Source organism: Vicia villosa, linkage group LG2 (assembly GCF_029867415.1).
Source record: "Vicia villosa cultivar HV-30 ecotype Madison, WI linkage group LG2, Vvil1.0, whole genome shotgun sequence".
In the NCBI taxonomy this organism is placed as follows: domain Eukaryota; kingdom Viridiplantae; phylum Streptophyta; class Magnoliopsida; order Fabales; family Fabaceae; genus Vicia; species Vicia villosa.
Window position 1 is genome coordinate 53,826,286 of NC_081181.1, and position 11,969 is coordinate 53,838,254.

An 11,969-nucleotide genomic window follows, 5' to 3' on the forward strand; every position below is an offset into this window, starting at 1 on the left:
GCATGTATGAATGTTTATGGAATAACGTTCCTGAGAAGGAAGACGCTATACACTTTGAGAATGCAATGCGAATGATGCATGATTCGGGCGCTGCTTGGGGAAACAACGGAGGAGCACTGAATTGCTGAAGAAGTCCTTGAGAGAGTATGGAACTCTGCGGGGAGGACAAGAAGAGTGACCAAAGGTCACAAACTGCGAGCTGGCAAAGATGGATCAGAAATCTGCTGGAGACGATCAAATTTGGATGCGAGCTCTGGCTGGGGAATAAATCCTGTTTGGGGATACCCGGGCAACTTCACTGGAGAAGCAAATTCTCGACATTCTGGGGATGTGGAGATAAGAGCAAGTCATGGAGACAACTCTGATGGGGAGTGACCAACTTGCTTGTATAGAACGCATTCCGCTGGGGAAATCCTTGAAGGACACAGATTCTGCTGAGGATGCACGTGAAACTCTGCTGAGGAGAGACTCAGTGGAGAAGATTAATACTTCTTCATACTGATCCACTGAGAAGATAAGAAATCCGCTGGGGATAAGGAACTCGGCATAAGAACCTCTTGTTAAGACCACTCCACTGGGGAATAAGAAGACTCTCTTGGGGACAACAGGTCAATCTGTTGGGGAGAGAAAAGCTCTACTAGGGAAAATGAGGAACTCGGGCATGGAACCTCATTTAGAGCTTGCTGGGGAATCAGATACCATTCAATCATGATTCAACTGGGGAGAAGATATTCCACTGAGGAATAAGGCTTCTGAAGCACGGAGACTGTATGGAGATGTGCTTTGCTGAGGAGATGCGAATCTTGGAATAAGGAAAACCTCGTGTGAATGTACTCAGCTGGGGAGTGAGAAGCAATCACTTGTCTAGATCCGCCAACCCGCTGACATGGTGTACTCGAAAGAATGTACCTGCGAGATAAAGAGATGAAAATGCCCCAGGATATAGCATGACATCTTCACGAGGTTTCCTCACATGGCAGAGGATGGTAATTCTCACCCATAATAGGCAAATGCACGAGCAACAAATTGTAAGACATATTGGCTTTGAAACTTCCAAACAAGCAATGGATTCAATGAGCTGATAGGCAAGCAATAATTAGAACACCGAACATGCATAGTCGGAGTATCAAACATGCATTGGTTTTCCGAGAGTGTGCCAACAGGAAGTGGACTTAAGGGGTCAAGAAAGTGTTGACTTCAAACGGACCAAACAGGCATTGGCTCTCATAGTGTTCTGCATATTCATATTGGTTGTAAGAATGCCAACAAGTATTGGACTTTCAGCTTCTAACTGCTGAGGATGAAGACCCCGACGGTTCTCAAGTTCATAAGTTGTTTACCTCACTTGAACTTTAAACTGAACACCTCCTGATGAGGATAAAATGCCAATGCATAGTGTCTTGCCCCAGCCTGTAAGGACTTTAAAGAAATTAGTCTCGTAAGGACCTTCTGATACATGTGCCTATCAAACCAACTTGCCCCAGTATCATGAACTTTGAAACCGTGCCCTGATTGATCAGTGTTGGAAGTAGTTTCGATGCACTTGGGTGAATGCCCCTGATTGCTTAGCACTTTGAGATATTTTTTGAATCTTGACCTGATTGCCTCAGATTGAGTGAAAACTTACTCGATAGAGTAATCAAACACTTTTGTGCCCCTGAGGGTGATTAGACTTTAAAATATTGCTGCCTCTGCTCAACGGAGCTCTGAAGACAACTTGTCCTTCAGGAGGAATAAACTTTTCATCTGAAGTTCATGATGGAAACTCTTTTGATGTTAAGCACTTGTTCACATGCAAAGAATGTTTATTATGAGAAATATAATTCTAATGCAAAGAGTATGTTTGTCTCGAAGTTTAAAGAAACTTTTTGAAAGGATGTCATAACATCGATTTTTTATGAAAGAAAGAAAAGATGGTGTGATACCAACTCAAGCGTTTAGCGGATCTCCTAGGAGTCAGCTTACCGTACTCTCGTGTATTGTCTGCTTTTGAATTAACCCTGCTTCAGTTAGGACTTTTGAGGGTTGTAACGTGGTCAGGTTCACGGTTTAAGAAAAAAAAGATTTTTAGGCTCAAAATATTTAGTGCCCACCCCCTTCGTGATGTTCTCCAGTCCTAAGTTCAGTTAACTTGACACGAGCATTCATCTTTCAAGAGAAATTTGAGATGATTGAGGAGTCAATGAGGTCTTCTGGACACGGCAGTCACTTTACCTTTTGTTTTTTTGGTGTCTGATCACACGACTTTGTTCTTTTGATGAGGACTTTTATTTTGTAATCCTTGTTTTTCGCTTTTCTTTTTTTGTTTCCCTAATTTTTGCCTGGACAAATTCTTTTTAATTTTGATTTGGATGTCCAGCGGGATGCCCTAATTTTTGCCTAAGTCACATGTTTTCAACTTGTTGACTTAGCGGGCTTTTTCTTTTTTCTTCATTCTTTTTTTTGAACAAGTCGTGTGATCCTGAATCTCTGATTTGTTGGAAGTGATTGTGACTGCCTGAGTCTTTGATTAATGAGGAATTACCATTGTGGTATTATCATACTTTGACCTCCTGATGTGAGGGATAAACCATGGCGGCTTTGATGTCGATCTCGACCTCCTTATGTGAGGGATAAATTTGATGTCTCGACCTCCTGAGGTGAGGGATAATCATTGTGGATTTGACTTTCCTCAATCTATGGAAGGGTAACCATTGTTGTATCCTTAGATGTGTGCTCCTGATGAATTTTGAATGCTCAATCAGGTTAACTGAATACTACCCTGCCCCTGGGTTAAAAATAAGGGTTTTTTCTGAATAGAAAAGAAACTCCTACTTCAAGGCTCAAAGGGGTTAACGAAGGTTTCACTCCCTTATATCTCCAGTGTTTGGGAATTTGAAACAATGCCTGTACATCATCAACAGGGTTCTACTCAAAAGCATACCATTTGAGGTTTTTAGTATTATGTTCATCATTCTCCCTTTGGAGTTACCATGCTTTGTTAACAAGAGTTAAATATCACAAAAAGCGTAGAAAAACATATAAGAGCAAAAAGCGAATGGATTTTTTCAAGACAAACATATCCAATGCATTATTATTATAGTTCAAAAACAAACAAGTTTTGCATGCAACAGTATTGAACAAAGCAAGAAAGCTTAAACATGAACATGCATGATGAATTAAGAATTGCCAATGTTGAGGAGATCCTCTCCGTATGGACTTATTGCTTCAGAAGATCCGCTGAATCGGAGGAGAACTTCAATTCTGGCCCTCAAGTGCGAATGTGATAGCCTTTGAGTAAACCAGGTCTTGTACCTTGCCTCTGAATGTCTGACATCCTTCAATCAGATAACCAAATGCCCCAACATGGAAAACACACCAAGCACTACATCAGAACACTTTAGACCACTTCATGGAAGAAGATTTCGGCAAAGTCATACAGAAGTTGCAAGTGTCCAGCTTTAGGGATTTGAGTTGTGCCAGTGGTGCACAAACTCAAGATACAAGGCGTCTTGCTTATCCCTCGGTCGGGAGCCCCAAATATAGTGACTGGAGTTTGTGAATGCTTTAGGGGTTTGAGCTGCCAAAGATGCGAACTCAAGAACACGGAGTCTTGCTTATCCCTCGGTCGGGAGCCCTAAATATAACTGCTGAAACATAAATCACCATCATGAATGGAGGAAACTTGTATTGCTATCGGCGAACAACAATAGCCTCTGACGCTTGGCTTTCAAAGTCATTACTTGGAACACACACCGGTTGTTGGGAAAGAAGCCTCTGGAAGTACAGGTTGCAAGTGGTTCTCGTGCGTTACTCCTCGAGGAAGAATAAACATTCTACTTGCGGAAGATGAAATGGGATTGACCAGTAGAAACCATTATGAATAAACTCAAACATCTCTGCATCGAGCAAGTCCTGGACTCTTTGTACCTCAACACCTTGTAAGGCTTGACATTATGATCAGGGGCCCCGAAATGGAAAACACCGAGTATTGTCATCGAAATCAGGAGAGCTATCCGTGGTGAGGAAGATCCAAAGCAAGAATCTTAACCAACTGAAATTCCCACAAGCAAGGAAGCAACTTAGATACAAGGCATTACGATTCTCATCAGCTTGTTTCCCTTACTTTTTCCGTCTCGGTTGACAAGCGAAGGCTACAGACAAGGAAACTCCAGGAAGAGGAGGTGACTCAGGATGTGAAGCAGATCCTTGAGAATGAGAGGTGTTCCCTTGCAGATCACTCTTGATTACTGACTGGCAGAAGATTCTGGTGAAGTCACACGGAATTTGTAAGTGCATTAGGGATTCGAGCAATGCAAATGGTGCAAGCTCAAGATAGACAATGTCTTGCTTATCCCTCGTGCGGGAGCCCCAAGCAATTTCAAAGACTTGTAGATCCTAACATCACGACCAGGTGCCCCAGAATAGAATTCACACCTAGTGTCATCATCATCAAGCATAGAATCTGTAAACAACCACACAGTACAAAGCTTAACCAATTGCAAATAAAGCAAGCTTGGAAGCAAGTGAGCATAAGACAAGTCTTCAACAAGAACCTCAACTGAGCTTTCCTCTTGATCACCCCAAAAAGTTGTTTCATGACTGATCTTTGAACACCCAATAAGAACAAATCAAGTCTCTGAGTCTGGTGAGAGTACCAAGTCTGAATAAGAGATCCTCGACTCTGAACACCTATTATGCATGAAATATATGAGATGCATGATATGAATGCAATGCCATGTTCCTTCAATTTCCAAGGAATCTTTGTGTTTTGATTTTTGACAAGCAAGAGATGGAAAAGCTCGATACGAGGCTTAAAGATACGATTCCTTGGAAATGGAAAGAACATGTATGCTAGTTATTTTTTGTACATCATTTTTTTGGAAAGTAAACATGCAATGATGCAAAGTGGTGAGAACCACACTACTGGATATATCTGGATGCCGAGAAATCACACGACACAAGTTCAAAGGTTCGGCATAGTTTCAGACCACCACACAAACCACAAGTCACCAACGGAACAAGTTACCATCGGAACCAGAACATATAGTCACCAGCACACTGGAATAGAACATAGATTACCACTCGAACTAGAACCATAGTACCCCACGGACAGGAACCAATAGTACACTCGAACAAGATCAACGGTAACCCACGAACAAGGACCATGGTAACAACCCTCGAACGAGAACAACGGTAACCCACGAACGAGGATAGCGGTAACCCACGAACAAGGACAACGGTAACCCACGAACGAGAACAGAGGTCACCAACAATGTACCTGTTATATGATCATTGATTCCCGCCCCACTCACGGGTAAAATCTAGGCCAAGGTAAGGTCATGAAACGCAGTATACGGTCCGCCCGAAGGTAAGCATCATCACAGCGCGGATGCGGGTGACGATAATACCTCCATTTGAAACCACTACTCTGCTCGTGATCACATAATCCATCCCGAGACGTACACCTCGAGACAAACCATGCTCCCACTCTATCCTAGGGTTCCTATGGTTCACACATAGCCTGGGTATTGGGCCTTTTACCTCTTGAAACACCCACCCCACAGACAGAGATCCAGCCAGTCCAGAATATGATGCGAAAAAGTAAAAGCGCACATAGAATGCAATGCAAACAGGTAAATATGCAAAGCAATAAAAACACCCAATGATAAACACACAAGCGTTAGGATCGACTCGCTAGGTCCGGACCAGCAACAGGTCAAGACGTCCCCAGCAGAGTCGCCAGCTGTCGCTACCGCGAAAATTAACAGAGTCGCCACTAACATATTTATCCTGAAAAGGAAGGGAATGCCAGCAAACCATAAAACAAAACAACGGTCTCACGACCAGAGAAAAAGGGTAAGGGAGTCGGTTACGCGAGGGGAAGGTATGAGCACCCCTCACGCCCATCGTACTCGATGGTATCCACGCCTGTGTCTAAAACTATGGGTGTGTAAGCAAACTACGCTAATCTGGACTAAAATGAATGCAGAATGTAGGGAAAAGAAAGGATTGTGCTCGCACGGGCCTACCCCGCTGCCTACGTATCTGTTTTGCAGAATCAGAGCTACCGTAGCTCGGCTAACTAATTTCTGTTTGTTTTGTGTTTTTTAGGTGAACGAGTTACATTCACACTCCGCTGCTCGACCTTTGGAGACTTATGCTGGGAATGGAGCGGAACTAACAAGCTCTTAAGAAAAGAAAATCAAAGAGTGTGGTTTGTGTTTTAAAAGATGCATGAGGAAAAACCTAAGCTAAAGGGGAAAGCTTGCTACCTAATGTTATCATACAAAGGGTACAAGTCTAAACTAAACTAGCAACCTACGAGGGAAAAAGGGAAGCACACAATAATATCACACAAACGAGCATCCGCTCGTAAAGCAAACAAACCAACGGTACTGACCGAGTGGTAGAAAAGCGGTCCCGCCATAGCCAAGGGGAGCAGCTCAACCCAAGTCAACCAAGCATTAGACCTCGCGAAAATGATCGGGCCATAGACAAGAGGGCAGACCCCTCTCAGCAACCAAGCCGTCACGGATCATAAAGGAAAACGGCGCGTGCGTACACCGAGCATCAACGTCGAGCGACGCGAGCTATAGGAAAGGCGGGGGTCCGACTACATGAACCCTTTTCCTGACATACTCGATAACAAGATCTTGTGCTGGTTCAGAAGCGAACGACGCGTGGCGTGCGCATACCAAACAGACTCGATGAGACTAGGCGGGGGTTGATTACTAACCCTTTCCGCATGCCTTCCATGAGGACTTAACGGAGTGCCATATAGGACTTATTACACCGTGACTCCCTGCCGCAAAGCACAAATATAAACACACCAACAAAAACAGAGCCTCTTTCGAGGACTTGGCCAGATGCATGTCTAAATCCTACTTCTCATGTTAAAGGATGATGCGAGAAAGCGGTAAAAGGGACAAGGAGATACCGAGCGGATAGCAAATCCGCAGTGAGCTAGCAACGCAAGCAGAACTAAGAAACTTCACGTAATCTAACATCCAGCAAAAGCTAGGAGTCCAGCATAAGCGTCAAAGCGATGCCGTGTGAAAATAAATCAGAACCGCTATGTGGTGCGTGTAAAACACAACCACACAAGCAACCTGCAAGAAATACAATCCAAACAATACAGGAATATACATCTCAATGAATGAGAGATCAGATGAATCACATCGGGAATAAGTTCGTGTCCCACAAATAAAGTGGAACACGATGCAAATCAATCGCACCGAAAGCGAATTCGTGTCCCACAAGTAAAGTGGAACACGAAGCAAGTCGAATCGCAATCAAAGGCTCTCTCGAAGTACCTCGCACATCTCAACACCCAAATCAGTAATAACAAGGAGGCATGCACCCGCCAACCATAAAAAATAAGAGAAATTAAATTCTAAACAAATCCTAAACCAAAGTTTAAAAAGTTTAAATTGTTTTTTGTAACATTTTCATCTAAGAACAATAGAGCAAAATTATGTACAAAACAAATAGATTCTAATGAGAAAAAGATTACATGTTTTATCATTTTTTATCATCTAGAAACATGAAATTAAATTCTAATTCTAAACAAAAATTAACTCATGATTTTATTTGTTTTTATCACCTAGAAAATAGGAAAAAACTATGTGAAATAAAACCTAAATCTAACATGGATTAATGGAGTCAGGGGGTATATTGTATAATTGGAGTGTGCAGCTAGGAGAGGGGGCGCAGGGCCTGGGGATTGAGGCCCAAACAGTTTTTTTGTTATAGTATTCTGGCACAAAAACGGTAGCAATGGGCTTAGGAGAGGTGTGGCTAGCATTTCGTGTGGCAGGCCCAAGCAGTTCAATCCATGAACTTTGCTATCAGATTTTATCCATCTTTTAGATTTTGTTAACCAATAACACTGTTAATCAACTCTAATTAAAATCAATTAATGACATTTTATTAAAAATTAAACTACATCATTATTGAAAACCAGAAAATAGGAAAAGGATTAGGGTTTAGAAATGTGACGCTTAAGCTTTCATCGGAGCTCTCTTCTCAGAAACGGCGCGATGACGGATCCTCCCCTCTCTTCACTCGATGAAGCGGCGCAGCGGCCGGAGGCGACGCCGGAGAGTCCGTTCCGGATCTCTCGTCTTCACTCGCTCACCTCTCTTCGTCTCGATCTCAATCTCTCTCAAATCTCTTTGGTCTCCGATGAAATCATCCCGGCGAGATTCTCTCTTATGACGGCGCGACGAAGTCGTTCAAACATTACTTCAGGTGCGGATTTGTGGAGCGCTACCGATGCTTGAGGTTATTGTTGTTGTTGATGAAGATCATGAGCGTTATTCTTGAGTTTTCTGTAGATGCCGTGCGGTGATGATTGCGGTTCCGAAAAGACTCGCTGAATGATGTTGTGCGTGATGCAGGTTGGAGATTGTTTGAAATCACTCGAAGAAGATATGCGAAGATGATTGAAGATTTGTTGCGTGAAGGAAATTGTTGAAGTGTGAAGACGATGATCGATGATGATGAACGTGATGAAGAGAGGAAGATGAAGATCGAATTCTGAGATTGTGAAGGTTATGGTTTGTTAATGATTGAAAAGATGACGAAGAAAAATTCAGAGAAAAAGAGTTTTCTGTTGATTCTTGATGATTTGCAGATCGGAGATGAAGAAGATAATGAGAACCAGGTTAGAGATTTGAGAGAAAGTTTGTTACGTTTCTGTTACGATTTTTTTCTTCCTCTTTTCGTTTCTGCCCCCTCCTTCTGTTATGTATCCTTTTGATATTTGTATTCTATTTCCTCCTCTGTTATGAGAATTTTTTCATTGTCTTAATCTTCTGAACTTTTAAACCGGTTTATGGGCTTCCCCGTGCAGGGCTGAGATTGAACCGGTTGTTTATAGATGCTGAGAGATCTTGTAGAATTTCATTGGCTGCAGAGACTTATCCATGGTGCGAGAATTGGTGATTATGGTTGTCACGTGGAGAAGAGTCAATTGAAGTGTGGTGAAGGTTCAAGAGATCAAGAGGCTCGGTTCTCTTTTGCTTGAATGCTGCTGCTGGTTATGGTGTATTTCGGTTTGGAAGCAGCTTGAAAGATTGGAAGATTAGGATATGCTTTTTTATGTAGTTTTCTCTTGTAATAACATAATAGATGAAATTTTGGAAAGAGGTTCGAATAGAGGTTTGAATTTTGTAATGGACATTTGAATGGTGTTATGATGTTGTATGAATATTTGGACATGGACATTTGTAATGATTTTTTTTGTGTAATTTTGTAAATGGGCTTTTGAATATTTTTGTGATCTTATATGAGTTTGAAACTTGAATAAGGACTTGGATGGATAATGAACATAGTGGTGTATAAATCTCGAATGAATGGTTGAAAGAAAAATGAAATGGATTTTGAATCAACATTTGCATGAACATCTTTGATGAATAAATCCAAATCCACTTGCAAACTTCAATGAACCTCATACTCAAGTCAATTCCTCAATCTAAATCAAACTTGTATGATAAGCTACTAAGAAATTGGAAACATAATGGCGTCCTGAACATAATGTTCTCCTTAAACCCATAATCTTGTACCATGACTTATTCTTTTGCAATTCACCTTACAAGCATGTTGACTTGATGACCTCGAACAATAGAAACTCTTTTATTTTTTCTTAATTTTTAAATGACGAAATAAACGCCATTCGTAACTTATAACACAGAGAAAGAGGGCAAATTTTGGGGTGCAACACTCGCCACACCTGTAGCAATTAATCGGAGTAGAATCTCCTCCACCACTTGGCTTCTTGCTAAAACAAGATTGTTTCCTCACATCATCATAAGGTTTCCCACGGATTGTTCTCTTCCTCGCTTCAATTCCAAAACTCTCACTTCTTTCTTTCCACGCACATCTTCTAGAAAATAGTTTCCAAAAATGCATCATGGAAAATATTCCAAGTAACTTTAATACCTTCCTCATCAAATCTCTGCACAATATTACTCCACTAATCCTCAGCTCCTTCCGTCAGCATGTGAGTACCAAACCGTACCTTCTGTACATCAGTACAACTCATGACTTGAAAGATCTTCCCCATTTCTCTCATCCATGCATGTGCTTTATCCGGTCCATACTTTCCTTCAAAGGTTGGGGGATTGCACCTTCGAAAATATCCAAAAGCTCGAAACTCATCCTTTCCTCCATAACCGGCACTCTCTTGTGGCGCTTGTCCAATCGCACCAGTCCACCTCATCACTACCTCAACATTAATGTTGCCATTCCTTCCTGCAGCCATCGTCCTAAATAGCCAAACAACCAGACAAACAGTATTGATTGTGTCAGATACACGAATCAAATACAACTTGATTAGAAAACATTAACGACTATTGACCAACTGGTCGACCGTGCTCTGATACCACTAATGTAACACCCCTTTTATACCCCAAAATAAATAAGCATATAATCAGAGAATAAGCATGCATATAATAAAGGGGCGTCACATCAATGTTTTCAAAAACTAAAAGCCTTTAAAAACCCACAGCATTTACTTACAATATATTATACACCTGGTCATTTCAAATAACACTTCCCAATTAATCATATTTTATCCAGAATATGCATTCACAGCGGAAACTACTAAATACTCATGTGTTTCATAAAATGATTCATGTCCCATACCATGATCAAGTCTCAATAATCATATCAACATAAATTAAAACATAATTCATAATATTTGGTTTGAAAGCCTCTCAAACAACAAGTAGCCAAATAACAAGTTCTCAAGTCATAAACATAATACATAACCAAATAGAAACACGAGTTAAACACGACTAATCTACCCAGTGTTACATGACCAGAGCATCAACTCACTATCTAATCTCCAACAAACACGGAAGAATCTCCTGCTAAATCACGCACGAACTACTAAACTCCAGAACCTGCATGTCGCCAAACGAGGGCAACATTAAAACAGAAGGGTGAGAATACGAATCATTATGAAGAAAGTATAATAAGATCCAATGGTTAAAATCAACAATTATAGGAATTTATTACACCATGCCTAATCATGTAAATAATACTAATCAATATATTCACATATATTAAGCATTCGACAAGTACAAAGAGTATATTATTCCAATTTCATTACTATATTTCTAATTATGCACATAACCATAATTATCACATATTCACACATTTAACCAAGTATGTATTCAAACATCACCAATTTCAATTATCAAACTCATACACATATCACAACTACATCAATTTCACATTTTCAATTACCGCATAACTCTAATGTGACTCAATGCAAGATATGTGACGCTATGCATGTGGTACCACAATGTGAACCCAACGTTTCACCGCTTTCCGATTCAATATCTAGAATCCAAGCCACGCTTCCGATCCGGACAAGATCAAAGCCACCACGTATGTTTCCAATTAAGGATCAACGTATTCTACGTCTATTTCCATTCAAGGATCACCGTCTATTACCATGTGAACCCACAGTTTCACCGCTTCCACAATAAAGCTGACTATGCCATGAATGAATGTACAATTACCAACCAACTATGCAATTAAGATTATCTCATCAATCTTAACTTACCGCATACCAACAATAATTCAACTCTATGAATTATATATCAAATTGTACACAACATTCACAACGCATTGATATCAATCCACATAATAGAAACAATATTCACTTATGATTCACAAAACACAATTAACACTAGTAAATCATACTATCTCATGTTAATTCATATTGCCAACAAAATATAAGAATATACTTCCAAACCAAGAATTAATTCATTAGTATTTGGCCAAAAATACAATTACGGTTAAATTCTCAAGATACCGTAATTTACCGATAAACCGAATAATTGATTTCAATACTTATTATAATCCAATCAATTATACTTATTGAAATTAATCCAACTATTAAGTAAATCAACTAATTAATAATTACACTACATTAGTTCCAAGTTTCTAATATATTTTCTATTCCAAAACTAATA